This window comes from Coturnix japonica, chromosome 1 (genome assembly GCF_054131305.1).
Source record: "Coturnix japonica strain WE chromosome 1, WE-NBRP24, whole genome shotgun sequence".
Taxonomy (NCBI): Eukaryota; Metazoa; Chordata; class Aves; order Galliformes; family Phasianidae; genus Coturnix; species Coturnix japonica.
This window is the reverse complement of record NC_140663.1, coordinates 41,758,013-41,773,801: the sequence shown is the minus strand read 5'-3', so window position 1 is coordinate 41,773,801 and position 15,789 is coordinate 41,758,013.

Here is a 15,789-nt window from a genome sequence, read left to right as displayed (position 1 = left end):
TTGCTGTTTTTAGAATATGTTGTTCATCACATTTGTACTTTACAGCAATTCAGTCACTATGATTCTACTGCTCACTGAAGCTACAAAAGCCTGATATTCCTACCTCTTGCCAAAGGCACAAGTCTGCACGTATGAATCTTCACACTGCTAATTCTCCCTTCAAAAGCCTACAGTCAGTGCTATGTCAGTGCTAGCCTTTCTCATATCAATGGCAATAAATTATTTCAGGCAGTTACAAAGCACTTGTAAGAAAGAGACTTTCGTAACAGCCCATTCTGCTGCCATCTTATGAACGTTCCTGTAATTCCACTGACAAAAAGAGCAAGGAGATGCCAAGTTTTCCAGCAAAACAGCATTTCTTCCATAGTGACGGCACTTCTACCATTGAGGAAACATTTGCTGAGGTTCCTTTGTTGAGAAACAGCTTCTTTAACCTTCAGCTTCTCACCTTGTTTCTTAACAAGCGAGAAGTACCTCATCTTGAGGCCCTCCTCCCTTATTTTTTCTTATAGGATATCAATTAAATTTCAGCTCAGTTATAGAGAAGAAACGTTGTGAACAGTTATAACAGCAAAACTTCTTGCATTCCTCCACATACATACCAGTGGAGTTTAATGTTAGGCTCATAAAAATTGTTGGACCTTTCTTCTGTATTTTCCATCAAAACTGGGAAAAGATGCACATTGCTTAGTCCAAGAGAAAAAAAATAATCCTCCACAAGCTGTCTGTTAACCCATCACACTGTTTAATAGCCCCACTATTTACACTGCTTTATGCTTGCCGTCAAGGCGGTCTCACTCTACCTCTGCCCTTGGTCTGGTGCCATGTACCCTACAAAGCACACATGGAGGCACACCCCAGCACCTCCCCTAAACAGCACGCTGCACTGATTGACAGGGACCAGTGCCCAAACACGCATAAGAGAATCGAGAAGTACATGAGAGCCGTCAGATTTCACCAGTGTTAGGTAACAGTGCTTCTCTCTCTCTGTCCTTAACAGTGCAAAATCACAGCAGAGAAGCGAGCCAGGCTGGAAAAAACACATTGACAAGATACATGCATACCCTTGAAAGAGCCACAATGCTATTGACGTCAAAAAGCAATGGATTGGGTCCCCTGTCAGAGACAGAAAGCAGACATCTGCTTCACTGCAAATGCAAAGAGGAAATCATTATGTCAAGCATAGTCTTATTTCAAACCAAACATTATTAACATTCAAAGTGCTTAAAAAATTTAACTAATGTAGATTTTCTTTAATGTCTCTTGATTTCCTGCGTTAAATAACAGTAAGTGTTCAAATAAAGATTTTGATTTCTTATTATTGTTTAATTTTATCAAGGCTTCTTGATACTTCCCCTGTGCTTCTCCCCTGTTCTATGCATTCCTCCCCCATGCTGTGTGCATCTGCTGCGTGTCTCTCTCTCACTTGCTCTCTCCCTGCTGCGTACATCAACTATTTCTCCCCACCACTCCTACATACATTTGCCATCTATCTCTCTACCCTCCTGCTGTGTGTATTCACCACCGCTCCCCTCCCCCAGTACATGCATCCCTTATGCATCTTTCTTTGCTTCTGCTATGCATGAGCCTTTTCTCAGCCACTCCTACAGGCATTCATGGACACCTTCCTCTGTCTTCGTTCATGCTCTCTCCTCCTTTTCCAATCCCCCTTTGTGCATCCCTTAACCTTGCTTATCTTTATCCTTTTCTTCCTTCCACCTTTTGATACCCTAGTTTCATCTCTCACCTTATTTGCACCATCCTTCTCTCAGCATCCTTTGTACCATTTCTCCTCCAGTTCTCTCTGATCTGTTCTTGTAAATTGATTCTATAGGAAAAACGTTCTGCTTTTGTTTGCAGGGGTCTGCAAGCCCACGCTGCAAACCATTCAGTTCTGTGTGAAATATAATGGTAGCTCACTTAATTTGCAGAAGAGTCCTCTCTTGCTACAACACTGAAATTCTCCCCAAACAATTTACTTGTCCTTTTTTGTCATATTATTACATTATTGAGCTTATTTCCATGTAAGGCACAGAAGTTAAGGTATCTCTTTATATATCTGTCAGGTTCTCATCTACAAAAGAGCTGTTACAGTTCTGATCCAGATTAACTTTGAGTCAGGGCAAACTTAACATATGTGCTAATCACTACAAAATAACTGGAAACAGATGAGAGATTTTGGTTGTCTATTGCATCTGTGAAAGTGTACTCACTACTGCATATGACAAATGTAGAAGGATGGTTCTCTCGCTTCCCCACCCCTTTCTGAATGCCATCACAAGTCAGGAGGACTGGAGTAATGTAGGCCTTGTTTCCAGCCAAGTAAACTTAGTCCCAGGTATCCCCGGAGACCATGCATGGTACCCCAGGATAGAGGGTGAGATGGGTGAGTTTTATGGGGCAGGTAGAATCTATCCGGATGGTTGGTGATTGTTCCACACTGCTGCTCATGACTGTTGCAGTGAGTCACCAGAGAAATATTCTTGAGTAATTTTAGTTCTGCTGTTTCTGTTAGCAACATGAGATGCTTTGTTTTGTTTTTCATTACAACTAATTGTGCTTTATCTAACAGAGGTTACACCCAGAACAACTGCACAGCAACAAACAAAACGTCAAATAGAGAGCCTTCAACATCAATCCCACTGGTCCACTTACATCAGCTCAGGAAGACAACACTGCAGCTACAGAGATTTCCACTTTCAGCTCATTATAATCAAGGTCTGCATGAGTGGTAGTTGTGTACATGACTTGTTGGTCATTTAACAAACAACCTCTTCCAAATAATCCCAAATCAGTTACCGCAACAGCCATGACCAAATAAAAAAGACAAAACTAGTCTTCTGTTCATTTTCTTCCTCCCTTCCAAATTACCCCAGCAGAAGAGGGAAGCAGAAACTACCAGTTTTCCTGAAAGACAGAGAAATCTTGTCCATTTCTCTGCTGCTGTGTAACTGTTTGCACATTTTTTTGCCATGCCGTTTTCTTGCAACACAACTTTATTTCACTCCCTTGCAGTCACTATCCTGATCAAAAGGTAAAATGTCCTTGCTCTGGTTTCAGAAAGCTTCTAATTTGTGTATTTATTACAAATTTTTCATGCCCAGTTTAGGACAACTTGTTCATATGCTGGTCTTATCTTTTAAAATAAATGAGCCATTCTTTCCCCTTGAATAAAATGAATATTCCATCATAGAGTTTGCTAAACAAACATATATTTTCTTATAAGCAAACGAAATTGTAAATTAGCACTTTCAAAGCATCTCTCCACTGTGTTGAAAGCATCTCTACACTGTGTGTCAATGAAAATTAAATCCCATTTCTGTTGAGAATCAAGTTCAAATTCACTCTTCAATTTCATTTCCCTCTCCAAATGATATGGAACAAAAATGCCTTTCTCATTTAGTGACCAACTAATTGACCTAATTCCTTCTTCCCCCATGGTCATACAGCAGAAATTATTGTTACCGGTCCATAAACACGTAGCTTTTTATTTTACACTACTGAATTTTCTCTCATTGCATTACCCCCATCTTCAGGTCTATCCAGACTTTCCTGTATGTAACTGTAATCATCCTCATATTTATGTTGCCAATTAACTTTTGTCACTAGTAAATTGCTTACTTTTGGTAGTTGAGTATCTTGTGGAAAAAAAAAAGACCGATCACAAGACTCATCCTTCAGCAACTCTACTAGTAATACATATACAATCCAATACTTTCTCATTCAACACTATCCACTTCTGTCCCCCTTACCTAATTTCATATTTTGCTTATATTTGTTCCATTTTTTTACATATTGTTTTTTTGTTATCAAATTCAGATATTTATTTGCAGATGCCTGGTACAAACAGATGACATCAACCACACCCACTTGGTCTAGAAATTATTTTTAGCAAGTCAGATATCGGTTCTGTCTGATGTAATCCGCTTTAGGCAAAGCCCTGAAGTGCTCACCCCACTTCCCATTATCTTCAGCCCTTAAACAAGTACTTAGTGTAAAATTAGTTCAGTTGTTTTGCTGAGGCTTTGTTGAGATTTTCCATTTTAGAACCCACATGATAGATATGCTAGATGCCAACATCTACCTTTTTTATTTGTCTTAAAATAGTACATAATCATTATTTTCCAAAGTCTAAGTTGGAAATTATGCAATTTTTGGAAGAAAAGGAGTTAGGAGTTTCACTGTGACTTTGCCAACTTCCACATACATGCCATGTCTAGCTCCATCTGTGACTTTTATTCACAATCATTACCTCCACAGTTACCTATTTTGCATGGGATTAAAGTCTCAAGTGCCTTCCTAACTCTCCTGAAAGTCTCTAACCCATGTTTCTCTTTCACTCCCTGCAGATGATTACATCTGGGAATCAGAGTGGTACCGAGGCATAAGCAAGGCTGGTGGATCTCCTGCATGCCTTGTTCTTCCAAACCCCTGGAACACAAAAGAGTCATTTCACAGGCAAGGCAGGTGTTTCTGGCTGTTCCTCCCACATGTGCAATATGTCAAATCTAGAAGGACTAAGAAAACACTACCAGAGACTAGAATTTGAGAACGCTTATATTCATGTTACATACATGCAAATCTATGCCCATATCAGAGCTCAGATTTTCTAGATCATCATCTACTTGAAAACAGGTCAGAACTATAATGCTCCCATCTGTTGATTCTGACTTTAAACTTGGCTAAACAGTTCTTGCTCTGAAGCCTGTAGAGAAATCTGTACTTTTTTCATCCAAGTGTCCTATTATTGCTGTGCTGTACCAGACAAATTGGAAATACTTCTGCAACTCCTCAGAAATTTTATTGAACCATATGTGAGTTGGTAATAGTCATTAAAATATTCAGTGACATTAAATTCAATTTACTTTTCCTCCATCACAGAGAGTGCTAATTTTGTTTTTTAATGAGGAAGAAATTTATATTAAAATGCATAATCACACCTGCTTTACAGTTTGTATTAAATAAGTAAATTTTGCTTTAAGAGTGCATGATCAATGTCATTGTAGCAGGAGGAAAATTTGGCAGTTGCACAGAAGAGAGCAAAAAAAAAAAAAAAAAGGATTTAGTGATTTGAAAAAAAAATGACCAGGGTCTAAGAAACAGGTTCAGTTACTGAATACCCCTGTAAAAATGATGAACACAACAGCGGATAACATTGCCACTGACATTTTTATCATGCAGTTTGAGAGCTGACACTCCATAGAGATAATAATGGTCCGAAAGATCAAAGTTCCTGTCTCAGGTTTTCTGCATTCTCAAGGAGATGTTGGTACATCCATTTATTCTACAGTCAGTATTTAGAAATGTTCTTTTCTTTCTTTATGCAAAGAACTTAAAAAATCATCTACATGACATTGTGCTAACGGATAGATTCTACACTGAATCACAAAACAGGTAGGTTCATAACTATATGTGTATTCTTAAAAAGAATATGGGGATATTTCTAATGAAAGGCACTTTATATACATAAGAGAACACAGGGAAACTAGGAGAGTTGTTCTTTCACACATAAAAAAAAACAAAACAAAACACAGGAATATTTTTGTTATCTTCCTAAAGTTAAAAACTCCACTTGTATTTTAAAGAATAAGTCACTGCAATATCTCAGCAAGACTAAAAGTATTTTTATCTTGGCCATCTAGAAACAGGTCAAAACAGTTTTGAATTTCCTGCCTCCTTTGCCAAACAAACACTCTTCATCTGAGAATAAATTTCCATGCCCTGACGGAATAAGTTGCTCACAGGAGAGTGATCTAACAAAAATGACGGAGGCTCAGGATATGAATGTAAAACTGATTGCTTGACCTCCTCTGCAACACAGCTCATATCATGCATATGCACCTGAGAAGCTATTACGATTTGCACATCTTCTGTCTGAATGACTGCCATCCTATCTATAATAACTTTACCAGTTAAATCACCATCTGTTTCACAGGCTTTCTAATGTTTATATCTCCCTTTCCTGTCCTAGAAAAAGAATAAAATTGTTTTCCTGTATTGTCTGAGAAGCAGTATCCCTGCACTCAGATGGAGAGCTTAACTGTCTCTATCAAACCAAGCTACAGAGGCACAGATTTTAGCATTTGAATGTAAAGTGAAATCCATGACACTGCTTCCCGCCTACAAAGCAAGTTAGACAAAGAAACACATTACATATTTTCCTTCCTTCTTCCAGGCTATCTGGAAAATTTCTTAAACACTGATGAAACACATGATAACAAATGTACAAGAAACAGATCCCTGGGAAGTACTAATGGAAACGACAGGGCATTGACAAGAGTCCCATGTAGGTCTTAGTTCAGAGTCACCAAAGGAAATTGGGGTGTTCCTGGCAAAGTTATAATCCTCAGGAACTATAGGCTTTGTTCTCCATGAAGTCATGCAGCAGAGATAACGTAGCTTCCACACTGCTATTCTTCATTAAATAATGATAAATAAATAAAACGATAAAAAATAATACAAAGCCATGTTGACCTAACCTTGTCTACTGAACTCAAGGATACGGGACACATGCCCTCCACCATCTGAGGAGTGCATAATCTCATTTCTTACATTTTTAGTTTACAATTATAAAGACAGACAATGCTGATAATGTGAGGGTCAGAGGGAGGGGGTTCAGAGGGAACCTTTTCAAAAGATATCTCTATCTGGATTTGTAGAAGCATTCTGGCGCAGTCAGAATTGCTATTCAGCTCCCAGGACTCTGGATTAAAAAGTCAGAGCAGAGATCATAGGGGCTATATATAAAATCTTTCACACTGCACACGATTAAGATTAATCAGTTTGTCTCTCTTTATGTCACTCCTAGACTTAATAAGAATCTTCTGTTTTTGGTTAATGCTGAAAAATGCGTTACTCAATTAAAATGACAAATACACATTAGAAACTGACCGCTTACAAAAGAAGCTTCTGCTATGCTTCTGTATGCTGCTCCATTATTCAATTTTACTGACATGAAGAAAAATTACTTTCCAGGAGTTGTTTGTCATAGTCTGTTCTCCTCCCTCTCCATGACAAGCAGTTCACAGAGCTGGCAATATGGTGCCATCTATCAGAAGGCACAGAGGCAAAACAGTTGTGAAATCATTTTCCTAATGTGCAAACACCCACAATGTGCACATCTCTCAGACGCACACAGAAAGATTCAACATCTGCTGGTAGCTGGACCCACATCTAAGGTGGATACATTTGTTGAATAAAACATTAGCACTGAGCAGCAAGCCCTTCCCATTCCACACTATGGTTCCACTCTCTCCAAACTTCTCAAAAATCTTCAAAATGTGTAATTGTGACAATTGCAAGAAAGGATCCACAGAGAGCAGCCTGTCCTTCTTTTGCCTCAAAGTAGGGGTGTCCATACTGTTCCAATTTTCACCCACCCTATCCTAATTGCTAGCAGCAACATCTCCACAACTTCTTTTGGCACAAACAATCAATACAAACAACAGTAGCCTCAAATATGAGTCAACTTTACTGTAGCCATTAATCAAAAAGGTTTTTCCAAGCAGCCAAGCAGGAGTTAAAGCTTTCAAAAGAAATCTTATTGCCAACAGTTACAAAAGTTACTGGTACAAAAGGGAGAGAAAAAGATGAGTAGCACTTTTGCAAAAACTTGGGGTAAAATTATTGAGAAAAGACAATCTAAGAAAAATAATAGAATAAATTATCTAAGGGAGAAGGAAGGGGGAAATTTCTACGGCACTGAAGTTTCTCAATCCAAAGCCAAAACAAGGCTCCCATACTGGTATCCCAGGACAAAAAGCAGGGCATTGGAAGCTTTGAGATGTTAACCCCTTTTTTCTTTTCTAACTCTCTTTTAATTGCAAGATTACTAGCAGGGAGAATACTTCAAGCATACCAACTTTTGTCAGCTCCAAATAAAAGAAGTCCCAAATGTTCAATAGGAAACCAGAAGCTGGCATTGCTGTACAGTCTCCCCATCTGCAATAGGAAAAAATTCACATACAAAGTCAGTGTACTCCCGCTAATAAAGCAAGCAACAGCTGAGCAACTGTGCTGCATGAAGCATCTCTACTCATCTTCCTTGTAGTCACCTTCAAAAGTCACATCAGATTTTGAAGTACAGGGCACTGAAACAAATGCTCAGTGTCTTTGAAAATGTCCAGAAATGAATGCGCTGACAGACTCATCAATTTCTAAAAACCAAGGTGACAGAACTATCAAAGACCCAGAGAAGTAACCACTGCGTTGTCTTGCCTGATCTTCTGCTGATGATGTGCAGAGGAATGCAGGAGCTACAGGCCTTATTACAGGGAAAGAGAGCTTTGTTCTGGTAGCTTTCAAAACAAAGGAGAATGAACTTTTCCAATGCAGCTGAAACAATATGATCACGGGTGTCATTTTTTGTGATGTTTGAGCTGCCTCCTACAGAACCAGATCTCTCTTTAAACACAAAGAGATGGGAAAAAGACAGAGCATGGGTAGCTGGGCTTTCATCCACACACCCAGAAGCACTCCTTGTTAAGGAAAGATGTACACTAAAAATAATAGGGGTAGTCTGCATATGGCCATTACTGTGTTATTTGCTGCTAGATGAAAGTCCGGACAGTGAGACAGCTACAGAGCCCAGGTCTCTTGCAAGGATAAGAAGCCCACCGAGTGGAAGGAGACACTGTGGTGAACACTAGGAAAACCAGACTCCCTGAGATCTGGATAATACTTTTACAGGGGCACACAAAACCCCAACTGACTTTTGTCCTTCATCTTCACACTCACACAGCACAGACTCTCAGACTGCTGCTCTGCCATTCCTGCTGCCCTTCCATGCTCTCCTTCACTTTTTATTTCTCTTTTGTTTGTCCCCCGCCTCACCCCCCTTCTTTTGTTTCTCAGACAGAACAAGTGAGAAAGAAAGATGATGGGTGACCTGAGGACAGGATCAATCTAGATATCGAGAGAAAAGAGGTCTGACATGGCCGTTGGTACTTTACACAGGCAGGATGATCTATAGCACTAAGTGCCCCGACTATCTGTTCTGCAACAAAAGAAGTACTCAAAACAGTGATTATTCTGAGAGATAAATCTAAGTATGATGCCAAGGAAAAAAATATATGGAATAATGCAAGTATTAATCACCTCATAGAATGTTTATTAGTTCTAATGAGATTACCTAGTGATGGACTTTAAGTATGTGATAGCCTAAATTAAGCTAGGTTAAATTTCAAACAAGAAAACAGGTAGTCAGGAAATAAGTACTGCTTTCTGTTTCTTCCTGGGATCAGTAAACTAAGCTGTCTCCAGAAGAAAATAAGAAATAATAATATCTTATGGGAAAAACATTTTCCTGCAACAAATAACCAATATGAAGATAAGAACAGTTAATGGTTAAGACTGCAACTTAAAAAATAATAATAATAATAAAAGATCTGATAAAACAAGGACAATTGAAGCTATGATTTCAGCTGTCTTTTTAATTAAAGTATTTTACTTCTTGAAAGAAATTGCAGTAGTACAAAAGAAATTAAATTTCATTCTTTTCTCAACTGCCTGACATAACTTGTCAATTCACAGTCAGATAAAATGAAATGGAATCGGCAGTGCTGAACCATTTATTAATCAGTCAGCTTTCTGAACTGAGTTCCTTATTTATCTATTATGAAATCTAGATTTGTTTTATATAGAGAAGAATGTATAAAGTTAATAAAAAATGAATTGTAATAGCAAAAACTCTGTTAGTTCCTTCATAAACAGTATAACTTACTGTAAAAGTTAATGTAGTAGATGTACAAAGGGGCAACAGGGGAAAAAAAATGCAACAGGCTGAAAAAAAGATCATTATAGACATGCAAGATCCAAAATACTGAACTCAAATCTAATCTTTTATGCACCACTTGATGAGGAATACCAGCTTCCTATACTTACACTATGCCCACTTTGCCTCCATATGGATTTGTATCAACAAAATACTCTCAGTAATGACAGCTATAGCTCACCTTCATTTTCTACTCTTTTCAGCACACTTATATTAATTAGGCAACAGTGGTTTATTTTACATTACTTAGAAAGGTTCAAAAGCTCTAAAGAAGCTTTGGAAGAGCAATGGTTATGGCACTGAATACAATGGCGCTTCACTGTGGGCATCCCCCAGCGCTGCTGTCCCCACCACTTCAAGCTACTCGAAGAAACAGCTTTGATTCTATGTGTGTCACCTGGCAAAATGAGAGACAACCACCTGTTTTATACACTTTCTTATTCAGTTTCTTAAAGACCAGTAAACTTCTAAGTTTGCTGGGCTATTTGTTGCTTTCCAAATGAGAAGTTAAGCATGACAGTAGACAGTACCAAAGCCAGGGGTCTAACTGAAATTAAAGCTAGCCTGAAGCCTCTGCAGATTTCTTTCCCAAAATATCCTGACTCACAGATCCTGGCTCTGAACTGACCCTACTGTCAAAATTTCACCATATGCCACCTTTAACAGGAAAACTGCAGGCTGTTCCTTCCAGCCCAAAGCAGAGCACTTGTAATGTATCCAGGCAGCCACTTCAGTTTGTTTTAATTTCAACAGGAAGGATCTCTCAAGCATAAGAGAGGAGATATTGTAATATCTACAGTTAGTTCTCTTTATCAGACTGCCCTACATCGTCCTGTGCTTATGACTTGGAGTAACAAGTGACTACATGTAGTTTTAGGAGGATGCAAACCCACTAACAGCGCGCAACACCCGAAACAAAAAGCAATGGAGACCACTGTCACATCACTGAGACAAACAGCAATATTGTCCCCTCAAAACGAAAGATACCCTTCCTCTGAACAGTCTCTCTTCATTGTGTCCCCACCCCAACATGGATCTTTATTCCCCATGCCTCCACAAGTCTGCATTTCTCCTGCAGAACAAACACCTCCCACTGCCTTCCTGTCAGACATGGGGAGAGAAGGGCTTTTTCAACTGAAGTGGCAGATGGCACACTCAGAGCTGAGATGCCCCAGGATCCTCTCCCCCTTGTTGCCATGGCTCGTTAAAGCAGGCAACAGCAATGCCAGTGCTTGAGGACTGCCTGCATCCCTGTCTTTCCTCCTGCCGCGGCAGCAAAGGCATTTCAAAGGAATGGCCATTAATCACAGATTTCTTGATTTACCCTGACTGGCCATTAGGTGCCCTGAAGAACTGATACCACGGCTACAGAGACATTTACACCGAGCACCACATGTCCCCAGTCACTGACAGCACAGGGCTTCAGCAGAAATGTCAGTGTTCACAGCACTAAGAAGCAGGAAAGAAAATGTAGAAGCTCCTAATATATAAATAAAGGGAAGAATATTTTCTTGTTTCCTTCACACTAGGCAAACATCTAAGTATGTAATTCAGCATAGAACATTACAATGCTATGCCATACATTATAAATACACCTGATGCTATAAAGCAACATACAGAAGAACAAATAAAATCTCAAATATGCACATATATACATACATATATATATATATTTATATCTACACACATATATATATATTTAATAGAGCATCTAATACTCAATTCAAGTGTATGTAAGTATGTAAACATACCTCAGCAGAAGAAGCAGGACAAACTATAGAACTATGTTTCAACAGAACTATGGTACACATGATAATCCATGCTGATCAGTAGTAGCCCTACAAGGGCTACAAACATTTGTCTCTATGAAGTATTAAAAAAAAAAAACAACAAAGAAACAAAAACTAAAAAATTCATGAAGTATTTCTGTTCTCACTCTCAAATGTATAATAACCCTTACAATAGTACTACTTGTAGACTTTGATGGCCAAGTTGATGTTAAGTTTTATATTATCTCTCCAAATAATAGGCAAACATGGTATCCTTCATTCCTTCCTCTGTGCTTCCTGCTCTTAGGTATAAGAAAATACAAACCCCAGACCACAAGCCTTTGAATACCACTTGCCTATAATTTTGCACTATCTCTTAAGAAATACATGGTTATGAAGCTCTTTCCACAGTCCTTAACTTCATCAAGTGACAGGAAACCAAACTAATTCAGCAATCAGCCTGAGGATTTGATGCACTTCTGAATGAGAGCTGGGGTGGGGAGGAGAGGGGCTATAGGGAGAGCTAGGAATCCCAGTGCTTGGCCCTGCAACACTACATTAGAAAGAACTGTAAGCAGGAAGGATAAAGCTCTGGAGACTATTTTTTGTTGGTTTTGTTTGGGGTTTTTTTTTGTACATGTACAAGAAACGTGATTTAAATAAAAGAAAAGCTGAATGCCAAGATGCCTAGAGGGTCAGACAGGCTCTTTGTGAACAGCCAGACAGAACCAAGACACTGGAAAAAACAGTCAAGTGCCACTGTGGATCTTGCTGTCAGTTATTAGGCAAAGAAATAATGCGACCTGCACAGCAGAAAAGGCCTAGTTTCAAAATGGATATAGTAACTCTGTGTATATACGGGCATCCTCAGACAAACTATCTCTCAGCTTGTTAACGGAGGGTTATATGTCCTGGTAGCTCTCTGGAGACTGCTGTACAGACCAAAAACATCATTGTAGCAGTTTCAGCTAATAGGCCTCTCTGCTTCCTAATAGCTCCAAATATATCTCTTGTGATACAAGGCTCTTGCATTGAGCTCAACAAAGTCTGGTGAGTGACATATCCCCAAAACATCAGCGCACATTATTTGTACGTGCCCGGTTCAGGAAAGTAGTCAATATAGGCTTTCCAAAATCAGAAAAGGTCTGGTAAGAAGTTGCATCAAACTACAGAAGGTCAGTACCAAGGTACAGAACAGATCCAGCTGCAGTCCCAGGTCCAGCAATCATCCTAGTGCCCCAGCGGCATTCACAAAGACTGTTCAGCACACTTTAAGTACTTCATATATCATTCACAGAAGACAGAAGACAGCATTATTTTAAACATTATCCCACATTATTATTAACTTTAATAATAACTAAACAACACTTGACATAGAGCTCAGTACAGTAAACTAAAAAAAAATAAATAAATCTGTATTTTAAATAACTTATTTTCTAATAAATAATAAGAACACAGGTATGTCCCTCTGTCCCCAATTAAAAAGCCCCAAGAAATTCATCTCTGCTGGCATTTCGGATAAAATTTTAGCAGAGTCTCCATTCTGTCTAATTGCTACGATACCGTTCACAGACTGCTTCAAAGCGCAGAGCATATGGCATCCTCAAAGGATTTGATATCATTTCTTCTTTAAAACGTGCGAGTCAGTTGGTCATTGTTACCTCTCTGTGGAATTACTCAAACAGCTGCTACCTCCCAACTAAGGGGTAAGAAAATCTTTGTCTTTTTTGTTGCTGTTAATTTCACTGACACACTTCTGTCACATAATGAGAGTCAGTAATATGCCTATATAATGCCTTTTAAATGTTGCACATTTGATCCATGGTATAAACAACACTTTGCTGCATACTGACATCTACAAAGGAATGGTTTTTGAATTGTCTGCGAAGTAGGCAGCATCCTGAGGAACACGTTTTAAACTTCAAGAAATTCATTTAATATCTAAACCTATATGGATAATGATATGTTGGTGGTGTTCACTTCTACAGAATCACAAGTGTGACTCTTCAGCCCATTTATACAGCATAAAATGTATCTTCTTTAGAAATACATTAAACGATCATCTAATAGTTTAATTCTTTTCAAATCGTCTCTTACTTGCCAAATAGGGATTCACTGAAATGTACTTTTAGCTTACAACTGGAAAGTAGATGTGCCTAACAATACTGTATTCACTCTACATACAGCTAGGTTATGAATTTCATAGTTTTCTGAGCTCTTATCTTCCACGGTTCACAGATTCCATCTCGCCTTGATCATCAGGGTATCTCCCCAAATTGAACCTCTTTTTTTTCCCCTTTCTATTCTTTCAAACTGACAAATTTTTCATTCTCAGCCAGAAGATTAATGAAATAATAACTAAAGGGAGAAAAAAAACACTATCAAAGATACAATGATAAATGACTAACAAACCCCACAAATCTCACAATGTAGAGAAAAAAAATAAATGAAAATGAGAAGGGAAGATAATCAAATCATGATCATGCACCCCAGGTACCGCAGATGAACATCACATTCTTTCATTTGTGATAGGGGAAAAAAAAAGAGTCCCAAATACTTTTTAGATGGAGTTATAGGGACATTGAATTCTAGAGACCATCCTGGATCAAAATAGTTGCCGAAGCTGCTTTTCCATTTTTTCCTTTCCTTGTAGTTTTAGCTCTCATCGTTCAGAATATGTATGGTCTTCTCTTACTATGGAAGAAAACTACCAAAAAAAGTGTTAAGTTTCAAAGTTTCTAGAACCAACAAATAAGCAAGATTATTTTTATAGACTGAAGACAACAATTTTATTGCAGTTTACTACCAAATAAGTTATATTATTAAAAAACTGTAAATCGTGCCTCTTCACACTTCAAAGGTTTGCATTAAACCATATTTTCAAAATCTTTATCAACTCCAAGACATGTATATTGAAGAAACAACTTGCTCATTAAAAAAAAAAATAAAATCATTTTACTGTACGTTAAGTGCCAACAGTACATTCTTGGACCTATAACAGATGTGAGAAAGCAGGCAATAAATTACTGAAGAATACTAACTATGTAGAAGATACAAAATGACACAATAAAGGAAGAATTTGCAAAGCATGTGATCCACAGTACACTATAGCCAGTGGGAATCTTTCCATTGACTTCAAAGACTTTCAGATATCTCCTAACGGGCATAGATCAGAAAAGGTTTTGGTTTAATACAAATCCACCCCACCCTTCAGATGTAATAGGAGAGGCAGAGAATATACAAGTTAAATGTGAAACATATTAGAATCCCAGCAAGCATATCTTCCAACAATTTCAGCAGCACCAATGACTCAAAGAATTTATTAGAATTTATAATACCCTGGGACATGTCCTTTCATGTTTAGGTCCTGCCCAAAAAAATCTGAAATATAGGAGAAGAAAAAATATCATTGTGCTGTGATGCACCATTCTTCCTAGACTTCTATAGTTTCTCCCATTCTCATACTCTCATATAAAGACACCCGTCTTCCTTTTTTTTTTTTTTATCAAAACTATCTTCTTTTTATCATGGCTCCCTCCCACAAAAATATTTCTATTAAGTTTTTCCTTCTCTTCTATGAAACCAGGGGACTGTTAAGAATATCAGGATCTTTTCATTGAAATCTGAGAACAGACACACATTTTTGCCAAGACATGAAGCAGACATTTCTCAATTATTTCAAATTTCAGGAGTTATAAAAGGTAGTTGGATACACGCACATGAACATTAAGTGCACTGGATGGAAAGGATATACTCTTGTATATAAGACCATCATCGGCTTGAAAATAAAATTACTAGTGAGGTGACACTACCATTCTCTTACGGCACAGCCAAAAAGTTCCAGATAATTATAATCATTTTGCAATTTTCACTGATGGAAGTCAGCAGTTTCCATGGTGCAGAAAGAGAGATTTCCTTGTCAAATCACTTGTAAGACCAATTTGAAAGAAGCTTTACTACATGCTTTTTCAGGGATTATTTGCACTGAAGCCTGGTAGTGCAGGGAAACCAAAGACATTTAAACAGTAATATTAGAGGTAGTTTGCCCACTTCTTAGATCGTCCATGTTTAGTGAGCATTTGAAAAGGGACAGAAAAAAAAGAAACAAGAAAAAAAAATATGTTAACCAAGCGAGTGCATTTATGCAGCCCCTGGAGTTAAGAGCTGTATAGCAAACAAATATTATCAATCATTAGCTTTAATGCCTTGGTAAGCTGTGCAAGCTCTTAAGCAAGAAACTTCTTACAT